This window comes from Peromyscus eremicus, chromosome 4 (genome assembly GCF_949786415.1).
Source record: "Peromyscus eremicus chromosome 4, PerEre_H2_v1, whole genome shotgun sequence".
In the NCBI taxonomy this organism is placed as follows: domain Eukaryota; kingdom Metazoa; phylum Chordata; class Mammalia; order Rodentia; family Cricetidae; genus Peromyscus; species Peromyscus eremicus.
The window spans coordinates 91,978,691-91,988,562 of record NC_081419.1 but is presented as its reverse complement, the minus strand read 5'-3'; the positions used below and the strand labels follow the sequence as shown (position 1 = coordinate 91,988,562).

General features: G+C 46.2%; 1 non-coding gene across 1 annotated transcript; it reads left to right on the top strand.

Moving 5' to 3' along the window:
- The first annotated feature begins 8,412 nt into the window (after positions 1-8,412).
- LOC131910198 (U1 spliceosomal RNA) lies at positions 8,413-8,574 on the top strand. Its single transcript, XR_009379053.1, has one exon. It is a non-coding gene; the product is annotated as a U1 spliceosomal RNA (small nuclear RNA).
- The last annotated feature ends 1,298 nt before the right edge of the window (positions 8,575-9,872 follow it).

Sequence of the window (9,872 nt, the reverse complement as noted above, 5' to 3'; positions counted from 1 at the left end):
CTCTGTGTCATGATTTGGGAGCTGGTTGGTGGCCCTAAAGAAAAAGCCTGGTTGCCGGGCGGTGGTGGTGCACGCCTTTAATCCCAGCACTTGGGAGGCAGAGCCAGGCGGATCTCTGTGAGTTCGAGGCCAGCCTGGGCTACCAAGTGAGTTCCAGGAAAGGCGCAAAGCTACACAGAGAAACCCTGTCTCAAAAAACCAAAAAAAAAAAAAAAAAAAAAAAGCCTGGTACAGACATGTACGTGTGTGTGTGTGTGTGTGTGTGTGTATGTGTGTGTGAGAGAGAGACATACAGAGAAAGACAGAGGAATTTTCCCTTGATTAAAAAGCCATCTGGGAATCACCTGGAGTTCATGGTTCCCACTGCTTCTGAATCTCTGAAATTACAAATGAAGCTGGGCAATAAGGTGGCTCCAGAAATCCAGCTCTGGCTGAGCTGAGATCACGGTCTGAACTTCTGGCTTTATTAATGTCAGTCTCTTCCATACTTCACTGTCAGTCACACCTCAGCCTCGCTGTGCCTACATGGTTTTCCTGGAATGTGGAAGACTGTGATCGAAAAGTACTTCAAGCCAAAGACTGTCTTCATCTGAGCTTAGAAAAAAAAATGACCTCTAACTTCCCAACAGAAGTTAGGAAATGCTTATCAGAGATCTCAGAATGTGAGTTCTCCCTCTGGCTACTGCTCCTTACCCAACATCTGTCCTTTTCCCCTCCGTATCTACTCCATCATTTCCTCCCTCCATTGGTGTTGTGTTTTGAACGTGAAATGTTCCCCCTAGGCCAATATGTTTGAACATTTGGCTTCTAGCCGGTCACACTGGGAATGCGAGATCTTTAGAAGGTGGAGGGAGGATTGTGAGGCTGAGCCTGGAGGTTTTTATAGCCCTGTCCCACTTCTTATTGACTCTCTGCTTCTGGACTGTGGTGCAGTGTGACAAGCTGCCCCTGCTGCTGCAACCATGGCTTCCTGTCATGACGGACTGTGTCCCTCTTGGACTGCAAGCCAAAAGAAACTATTCCCCGTGTGTTGCTTTTGTTGGGGTATTTTTGTCACAGCAACAGAAAAAAAAGCTAAGATAAAGCGGGTATGCATTTTCTTCTAGGGCTGGCAAAATCCCAAGCAGCTGCATGCAGCCCGTGGAGGCTCTGCTAAGACACCAAAATGCAAAGGTTAGAACAGGCTTGAGAAAGAACGTATTTGCCAATCCAGTGCTGGAGCAGCTATTGGGCTAGAGGGAGTTTGAAAATCCTAATCGTGCCGAGAGAGGATACAGGGAGCAGCAGTTGAAACTGGAGCTCTACCAGGCGTCAGGTCAAGGATGTAGCAAGATCGCAGCAGGGCAGAGAGACCCAGAGGCTGAGAGGTGTAGAACCCGAGAAGGAGGTTGACTGTGGGTCTCAAAGGTGCTGCCTGTGAGGAGAACTGATGCTGAGGCCTGTTTTCAGATGGTGTGGATCATACAGGACAGAGTCAGGCCTGCTAGAAAAGGGGTTGAGTATGAAGGAGGATGAAGACCTTGAAGATGACTTAGTCCAGACTCTCTGTGTGGTCTATGATCTCCTTCTGGTCCCACAAGATCCTTTTGTATTCTGGACAGTATTCAGCTCTTGATAGCCAACATTACAGCTTCAACAGCCAGTTTTTTTTTTCTAATTGTTTTATTTGTTCTATCTCTTAGTGAGCTCTCTGACAATTGAACTGTGCCATCCTGAGATTCTGTTATAGAACCTGGGATCATGAATGTTGGAATAAGATGAGCAACTAGCAATAGCTTCCTTGTAATGCCTCTGCTTTCCACAGCTTCTGAGGAAGAAGACAGACATATTCTGTACAGAACCCACACTCCCAAGGGATGCCCATTGTTATTGGATGAGGCAGGGCCATGGTACAGGACCTCCATATTTTTCTTATGTGTACCATCTGCCACCTGCCAGACTGGCTTTCAGATCACCATGTTCACTGGTTCATTTTGGACCAGTACTGACTTTTGGACCTCCAGACCACACTTTCAACTGTGAACATGATTGCAGCCATTCTTCTGGACTCTGACCTTGGATTTGTTTTCTGGATTTACAGGGCACACGTACTCTACAAATTAGCCAGTGTTTTAACTTTTCTCATCCCATGTCAGGACTCTTCAAATGCTGATCCAGAATCCACTGAAATTAGAGCAAGCTGTGAAGATGGTGAGGAGGAAGTGAAGACTCATTCAGGTCTTGACCTGGGCCCATTGAAGTGGAATGCTAGCGTTGTCTGGCTGTAAGTCTCTGCCCCTCTGGTTCACTCTATTCTTTAGTTACTGAACCATTACCCTCACTGTGGCACCACAGACTTCCTGTTCCTTCCTGTCAGGAGGGCCCCTCATCCTGGAGGTGCATTGCTACTCTTCTCTTCCATCTGCTCCTTCACTTTTTCCTCAGTCACATTGAAAGGACTCACCTTATGCTGTAATATAGGTCTGCTGCCCCCAGAGGTACCCAAAGCCACACTAAGTGGGAAAGCTTTGGTCTCTGTTTTCCCCCTGCCCTGAGATGTTCAAGAGGGGAACTGAAAATGGGGTGAGGTTTCTGCAGGTCCAGTCACTAGAGAAGTTGCCTGTGTTCTTTTCTAAATGGAAGAGAGGGGATTTGGAAATGCAGCCTCAGGGAGACTGAACATGGAGAAGATGAATAATAGCAATAAATGCCTGCCCTCAACAATTACTATAGAAAAAATGTTAACAGCTTTTCATGAATCCATTCTTGGTTCTGTGATTTTTGAGTATAGATATAATAACAAAGGCGGGTTTTATAAAGGTAGTCTTAATGAAAAGGTTTTGCAACCTTTCCATTCTGACTGGATCATGCTAACTTGCAGCATGAGGCAAGGAAAGCCAGGGCTTCTCCTGGGATTTCTACTGGAATTTGGCTCAGCCTCCAGGTCAGAGGTGGAGAAGCAGCTCAGTGTTGTTGGGAGAAAGGAGAACAGGCACCATTGTTAGTTCTTGCTGATAATAATGCGGCCCGCGTGGGCAGACATGGCTCATCCATCAGCTGGGGGAGCACGTGTCTCAATGCCTCGGTTGTTCCTCACCTTTGTGGAGAGTGAAGCTTGGCAGGCTGGTGGGAATTAGGAAGCCTGTTCATCCTGGTAGAAGTTCTTGTTTGAGAAACCCACTTCTGAATGTTAGCTTGGGGGCATCGTGAGGCTGGTTAGAAGATCCAAAGCTAGTTTCTGCAGTCTGTGGGCCTCTCCCTCATGTGTCCCTTCAAAGGTAGAGAAGCAAGCTCTTTGCTTTGTGCTCACCCACATACTTATTTTCTGAATGTTGTCAGTTATAAGGCAGACAGCGTTTTTGCTCAGGCAAGTAAGGACAGTCATGCCTGTGGGGTTGGAGGGCCGCCGATGGTGAAGGAGCTCAGAGGCTGGGAAGCCCTGGATTTTCCACACGGGATGTCTGTCCCATGTACTCCAGAACACCTGGGCCCTTAGAGACGAGGGTTTGACGTCTGTGACAAATGTCCTTGAGAAGGCCATGTATGATCTTGGCTCTGTAGCTCATGTTACTAACACATCAATATATATTGCTCTCTATTAATAGGCTTTTGATTCATTAGCCAGCACAGAACTATGCCTTCTCTGTTGCGTTTGCTCCCTTATCTAAGACAAAAGCAGGGGTCCTACTCTATTCTCTAGTAATGTTGAGTCAAAGGTACGCAAGGTCTCCAAAATGGACAGGTCCTTTGTGTTCCTGGACATAATCTTTCTATGGATAAAGTGAGATACAGAGTAAGTGGATGTAGACAAAACTAGCTACCTATAGAGAATTATGTTGCTCCTCATTCACTTCCTATTGAAAAACACATCTGTTAAGTAAGCAGTAATATCTATGTTCCTCTGCAGACAAGACTTTGACAAGCATGCCTCAAGAAGTCTATCCTCCAGTATACCAGGAAAGCAGGGCTCTTCATCATGAAGATCTTGGGCCATTCAGGCTCACTTGGCATCCAGCAGAGAGGTGAGAGGCTGGCATTGGGGATGGAATGGTAATCAGCAATATTTTAATTAATTAATAATTTCTTCCCATGCTAGGAGTCAAGCCCAGCCTTTCGCATACCAGGACCACTGAGCTCCACCATCAGCCAGTCAGCAGTGGTTTAAAAGTCAACTAGACTGGAGGCCGGCGAGATGCCTTCTGAGTGGATATAAAGAAGAGAAGAAGGGCAAAGACCAGGTATCCTGTCACTCTAGATGGAGGGGGACAGAGAAACCAGCAAAGGCAGGGGGAGTGAGAAGAGAAGAATCAGACAGAGGAAGTGGTCATCTCTGAGCCTGGCTCATAGGGCTCATTTATCTTTGATGCTTAGTGGAATGGAATGGATCAAAACCACCAAATCAGTGCAGAGCATTGCTCATCAGTCTATACAGTTCCCTTTTTAGCCCTCCCTGGAATTTTCTGCACATTTCTACTCTGTGGGCATGCCAATCAGGTTCTGATTATAAGGAACCATGCCATTAAAGTTTAGGATTGTAGAAGTTACTTCTAGGTTTTGAAATTAAAACCCTCACTTTTGGATAGCACTGTAGAGCATTTAATTAGGAAGATGTCCCTTAGAGAATGTTGAAATTGACTCCCTCTATTTAAGGTATGGGTCAACACAGAGGCCTGGGTCAGGAGGTGACTTACATAGGTGGCCTTTCATCTACCTAAGTGTACCTGGTGGATGAGAATCCATATTTTGCAAAAAGCAAAGGGAATTAAATCTATTTCTATCAGTTCGTGAGAATCCTTATTTTGGAGATGTCAAATCTCTTCATAAATGAAGATATTTTAGATGGTACTTTTAATTTTCTTTTTGCTATGACTAATACTTGATTAGAGGCAACTTAAGGGAGAAAGTTTTTTTTTTTTTTTGCTTATAATTTGAGAGGAAGTCCATAATAGGAGGGAAAACATAGTGGCAGGCATGTGAGGCAGCTGGTTATACTTCATCCACAATCAGCAAATAGAATGGATAGGAAGTGGGGCTGGTCAACAGTCTCAAGCTACCCATCCCTGTCTCCTCCTGCAAGGCTCTGCCTCTGGAAGGTTTTACAGTCTTCCAAAATAGCACCCCCAGCTGAGGGCCAATTGTTCAAACATATGAACCTGTGGGGGAACTTTTCACATTCAAACCACGACAGATGATAAAGTAAGCTAATTTTTCACGGAAAGCCAAGACCCCTTGGGTTAAGGCTGAGAAAACCCCAGTCAGAAGCACATTCCTTGAGAAATTAGAGTAATCCCTTAACCTGGAAATGGCCTCACATTCGGAGAGCCCTGAGCTGGGTGTTCTCATCCTCTTTGGATTCATTTGTCATATAAGCAGAGTCCCTTTGGCAAACTTCCCTGCAATTATTCCTCTATAGATGGTGGATGGCTACCCTTGCCTCTGCCAATGATGTTGTCATTATTGGAGTGGGTCAAGCGTGGGTCTAATCACATAATCATGCTCATGTGATTAGAGCTTGATGTCGTCCATCCAAACTGCATCATCTACTGGGCCTGCATCCATGGGAAGGAAAGACCTGAGTGCCTCCTGCGAGAAACTTTAGATCTCAACTAGGGATAGCAGTGTGCATTTCAAGGCTAGTCATTTGCCTGATTCTCCCTCCATTTGAGGATGAGTCCTTTCTCTGCCTTTTGGTGGCACACCAGGTTAGGCTGAAAATATGTCAGTTCCTGGATGTGCCTGGGTCTGCAACCTTCTTCCTCAGACCCCTCACCTCTACAGAAAATGCCATACCTAAATTCTATGTTCAGCACTGATTGATTTAAAATCTATCCAGACTTAATAGATTATAACGAGTGTTCATTATTGTTTTGTTCAATAACTAGATATTACATGAATAATGAGAAGAGCCAAAGTACAGATTCTTAAGCCATTCTTCCCAGTAGCACCATTTGGGGACCCTTTAAGCCCCTTGATGCCTGGGGCACACCCTATGCTGATTCAATCAGAATTTGGGGAGACAACTTGAATGGTTGTTGTTATTATTGTTTTCCCTAAATTCACTTAGTGATTCCACTTACGATTGATCAAGCCAGCAACCACTCTACTAAAGGAGCATTTCCCAAACTTGAGTCAGTGTAGTCCTATCCTGGAGTCTTGTTGAGTGAACTGCAAATTCAAATTCAGCAGGTCTACAGGGATCAGGCTCCTTACAAGCATCTCTTGAGTGGTTAGTCTGGAAACCACCATCTGAGATTTGAATAGCAAGGTGCTCAAAGTGCCAGTGGGTCTTTGACAGTGAGCTAAGTGCCAAGGGGGAGGGGGAACTGGAAAGAGCTGTGAGGACAGAGAGCTTCCAGGAAGACTCCGTCCCTTCACTGCACCCGGAAGACTCAAAAAAGAGAGGTTTGGGGACATTTGACAGAGACTGAGAAAAGCCAGCTGTTGATGACAAGTCTGCTCATCAGACATTAAGGTCATAGCCTTGGTGTCAGAAATCCCTGGCGTGAGGATCTGCTTTGGAGCAATACTTCCATTTTCCAAGAGAATGCTGGGATGCCTCAGTTTATGAATGACCCTGGACACAGCTTCCCTTTCAAAGCAAGGGAACCAGCAGATGATGTAAGAAGGGGAAGAGAAGCGTCTGGAAAATGAAGAGAGGCTCTTGTCTCACCAGTGGCCTGACAAGGGGGATTCTGGCTCAGAAAGAGCTCCCGGGGGAAAAAGCCTCTGAGCAGATCCACCTCTTGTTGCAAGAATGCCCTGCCACAGCCCACCAAGGATCAGGGGAAGAAGGCTGGGGCAGGTGGAGGGCTTGGGTGGGGTCATGTCCCATATAGAAGCATCTCACTGGCTGGACTCAGAATGCACCTGTTGGGAGTGCGCATGTTCCTTCCGTGACCGGTTACATAACGTGTCTGTTGTCCAGGCCGTGGGGACCACAGTGCTAGGCCTCAGAGATGCAGAAGGGAGCAAGTCCCAGTTGTCTCTGAGTGGCTCCCCAGCATTCACACTGAGATACAGTGTTTGGAGTCAGAGACATTCACCACTGCACTATGAGGACCAAGGAGGCAACAACTGAAGTTAGGACTGCCATTGACCGTAGGCTGGGGTCTGGAAACTGTCACTGGGATCTTTCTTCATCTGTCCTTCATTCTGATTTTCTTCCTCTTTCTTCTTCTCACCTTTCTTCTTCTTTTCTTCTTCTTCTTCTTCTTCTTCTTCTTCTTCTTCTTCTTCTTCTTCTTCTTCTTCTTCTTCTTCTTCTTTTTCTTCTTCTTCTTCTCCTCCTCCTCCTCCTCCTCCTCCTCCTCCTCCTCCTCCTCCTCCTCCTCCTCCTTCCTCTCCTCTTCCAGCTCTTCTTTCCCATCCTAACACTTAGCAGCAGTGGGGCAGTAGACATTCACACTGGGAGGCACATAACTGCACATGGGCATCCCCTGTGATCTTGTGATCTCCAGATCTACCGTTGCTTACTAGAGAGACCAGATGGAATTTTGGCAGAGAACAGAAGGTTCCATAGCTGTAGATCTTCAGGGTCATGGTCACACAGAGCCCTCAGTAGGACATAAGTGTACTCTGGAGAGGGTGGGAGTGAGTTTCAGGGGTGGTGACTCTAGAAGTTATGCCTGAATAGAAGGAAGGTTCAGATGCGGAAGTTGTAGCCCATAGCACACACACGGTGAAGTGCTGTTTTCAGTTCTCAGCTGGCCTCAGAGGTGTGTGCTGGGACTGCCTGGGAGTTGAACACCCTGGCCACTGTCCTCAGAGCTGAGCTCATAGACCTGACCTCACTGTCCTTCTGGCTCATTTGCTCCATTTCCTTTTCCATAAATGGTGCTCCTGTGGCTTGAGAACTAGGGTGCCAAGGCTCATACGGTCACTGCAGGCCCTGGGGCTCTCTGCTGAAACTGGTACAAGCTTCCCTGCCAGATCTCGATTGCTTCCCCGAAAGCCGTTACATGGTGTCCTAACCATGCGCCATCAGAAAGTCCTTTTATGGCAATGGGTTGGCCCAAGGAAGCCATCTGGGAGACACTCAGAACATGTAGTTGTTTTGTAAGCAGCGTGACTGTGCTCTGAAGAGGTGCCCGATGAGGAAGGAATGACCAATTAAAATCACAGACAGGAGGGGTGTTCAGGAGGGAAGCATGATGGACTTGGGGGAGTCACAGGAAAGCTCTCCATAAGGAATACAGTAGGAGAGGTGTCCAGTGTGCCATGATGTTTCATATGGGAGGGTGTGGTCACAGTGACAGCGTCTTCTTATCTTCCCTGAAATCTGTCCTAGCATCTGGGCAGTTGTTCCCAGTCTTGGTGTTTATCTTATTCTTGATCAATCTCTTCCTTTTCTGGGGGAGTGCTCACAAGGTCTCTGCAACTTATTTTTCCTGTGAAGTAAGTGTGAATGGGGCTTGGAAATTTAGTTTATTATAGACACCTTGGCAGGGGAGATACCATGGCAACAAAGGTGGTTTTTCCAGGGTGAGCTGCATCCATCGCACTCAGGATGAGCCGACCCCCGTGATTTCCCCCAAATTCTGGAAACTTGGCTGCATAATTCATGGTCATGGGGGACTGTGCTTGCATTCTCTCCTGGGAAACAAAAGAAAATTTTATATTATTAATTAGATGTGCAAAGAAAATACACATCTTTCTTTTGTCGTGGATCTGTTCTTGTTCCACTGGGTGAAAAATACTCTCCTAGTTAAATCATCTCAGACTCCTTTGGTTTGAAAATATCTCTGATTTTAAAAATGGTCAATGTGAGGGAAAAATCTTTTCAGTAAATCTCCACCTTTCACTTTTCTATCCCTGTTATTTCTTCTTTCCAAGATGGGGGGTCTCACTAATGGGGTGTGGAGGGGCCTCAGATCCTTGCATACGGGCTCATCTAAGCCAGTTCCATAGGATCAACTTCAAATGAAGATGCTGGTGTTCTTGTGGAGTTCATTCTCTTCTCTGTGAAAGTAGTAGATGGCCCTGGTCCCTGTCCCTGTGCAGAGCACCCTATGGCAGCCAGTCCTCCCATCAACTAAGGGCCACGCACAGCTCAAGTTCATTGGCCTGTGACATGAATGTTTGTGTTTCATTGAAAATCAGGTTAAAATTTTAATCTTCTCTTTGACAGTGTGGGGGAAGTAGAGCATCACCAGAGGAATTCAGGTAATGATGATTCTTACTTCAAGGTGGACTAGTTATGCTTGCAAAGGCTGGAGGGAATGGCTTGCCATAACAATATGGCCCTCTCTCTGAATACCCACTGAGAGCTTGATGGGACAATGGTAAGGCAGTAAGCCAAGGCTCCAGCAATCAAATAAGTGATTTTCACACCAAAAATACCAGTTGCCCAATCCACTATATAATTCGTGAAAGATCAGAAGTGACCAGTTAAAAGGGTAGACTGAAAATTCTACAGGTGGCATGTAATCCCATCACTTGGGAAGAAGAGGCAGGAATATTAGGAGTTCAAGGCCACTCTCAGTTACATAAAGTTTGAGGCCAGCCTGGATTACATGAGACCTTGTCTCGCGGGGGGGGGGGGGGGGGGAGAGAGGAAGAGGGAGGGAGGGAGAGAGAGGTTGTTTTAGTAAAAACACCAGCTTAAAACTAGAACTGGGCCACTGCCTCAGGTGGGCAAGGAATGTATCTAATGACAGTTTCTTTTATTCACTCATGTCATAATTGTGATGCTGCTCTATTGTGTGATTACAGCTTTGGAATTCTAATTCTGTTCTTCAGTTGCAGCCAGACAACTTGCAAACCCTTCTGTTTTCCCCAGTTGCTGACCATATTAAGTTCAAATGCCCAGGACTTAAAATAAAGCCTCTGAGAAAGAAAATAACCAAACCACTATCACCACCACCAAAACCAATAACCAAACCACCACCACCACC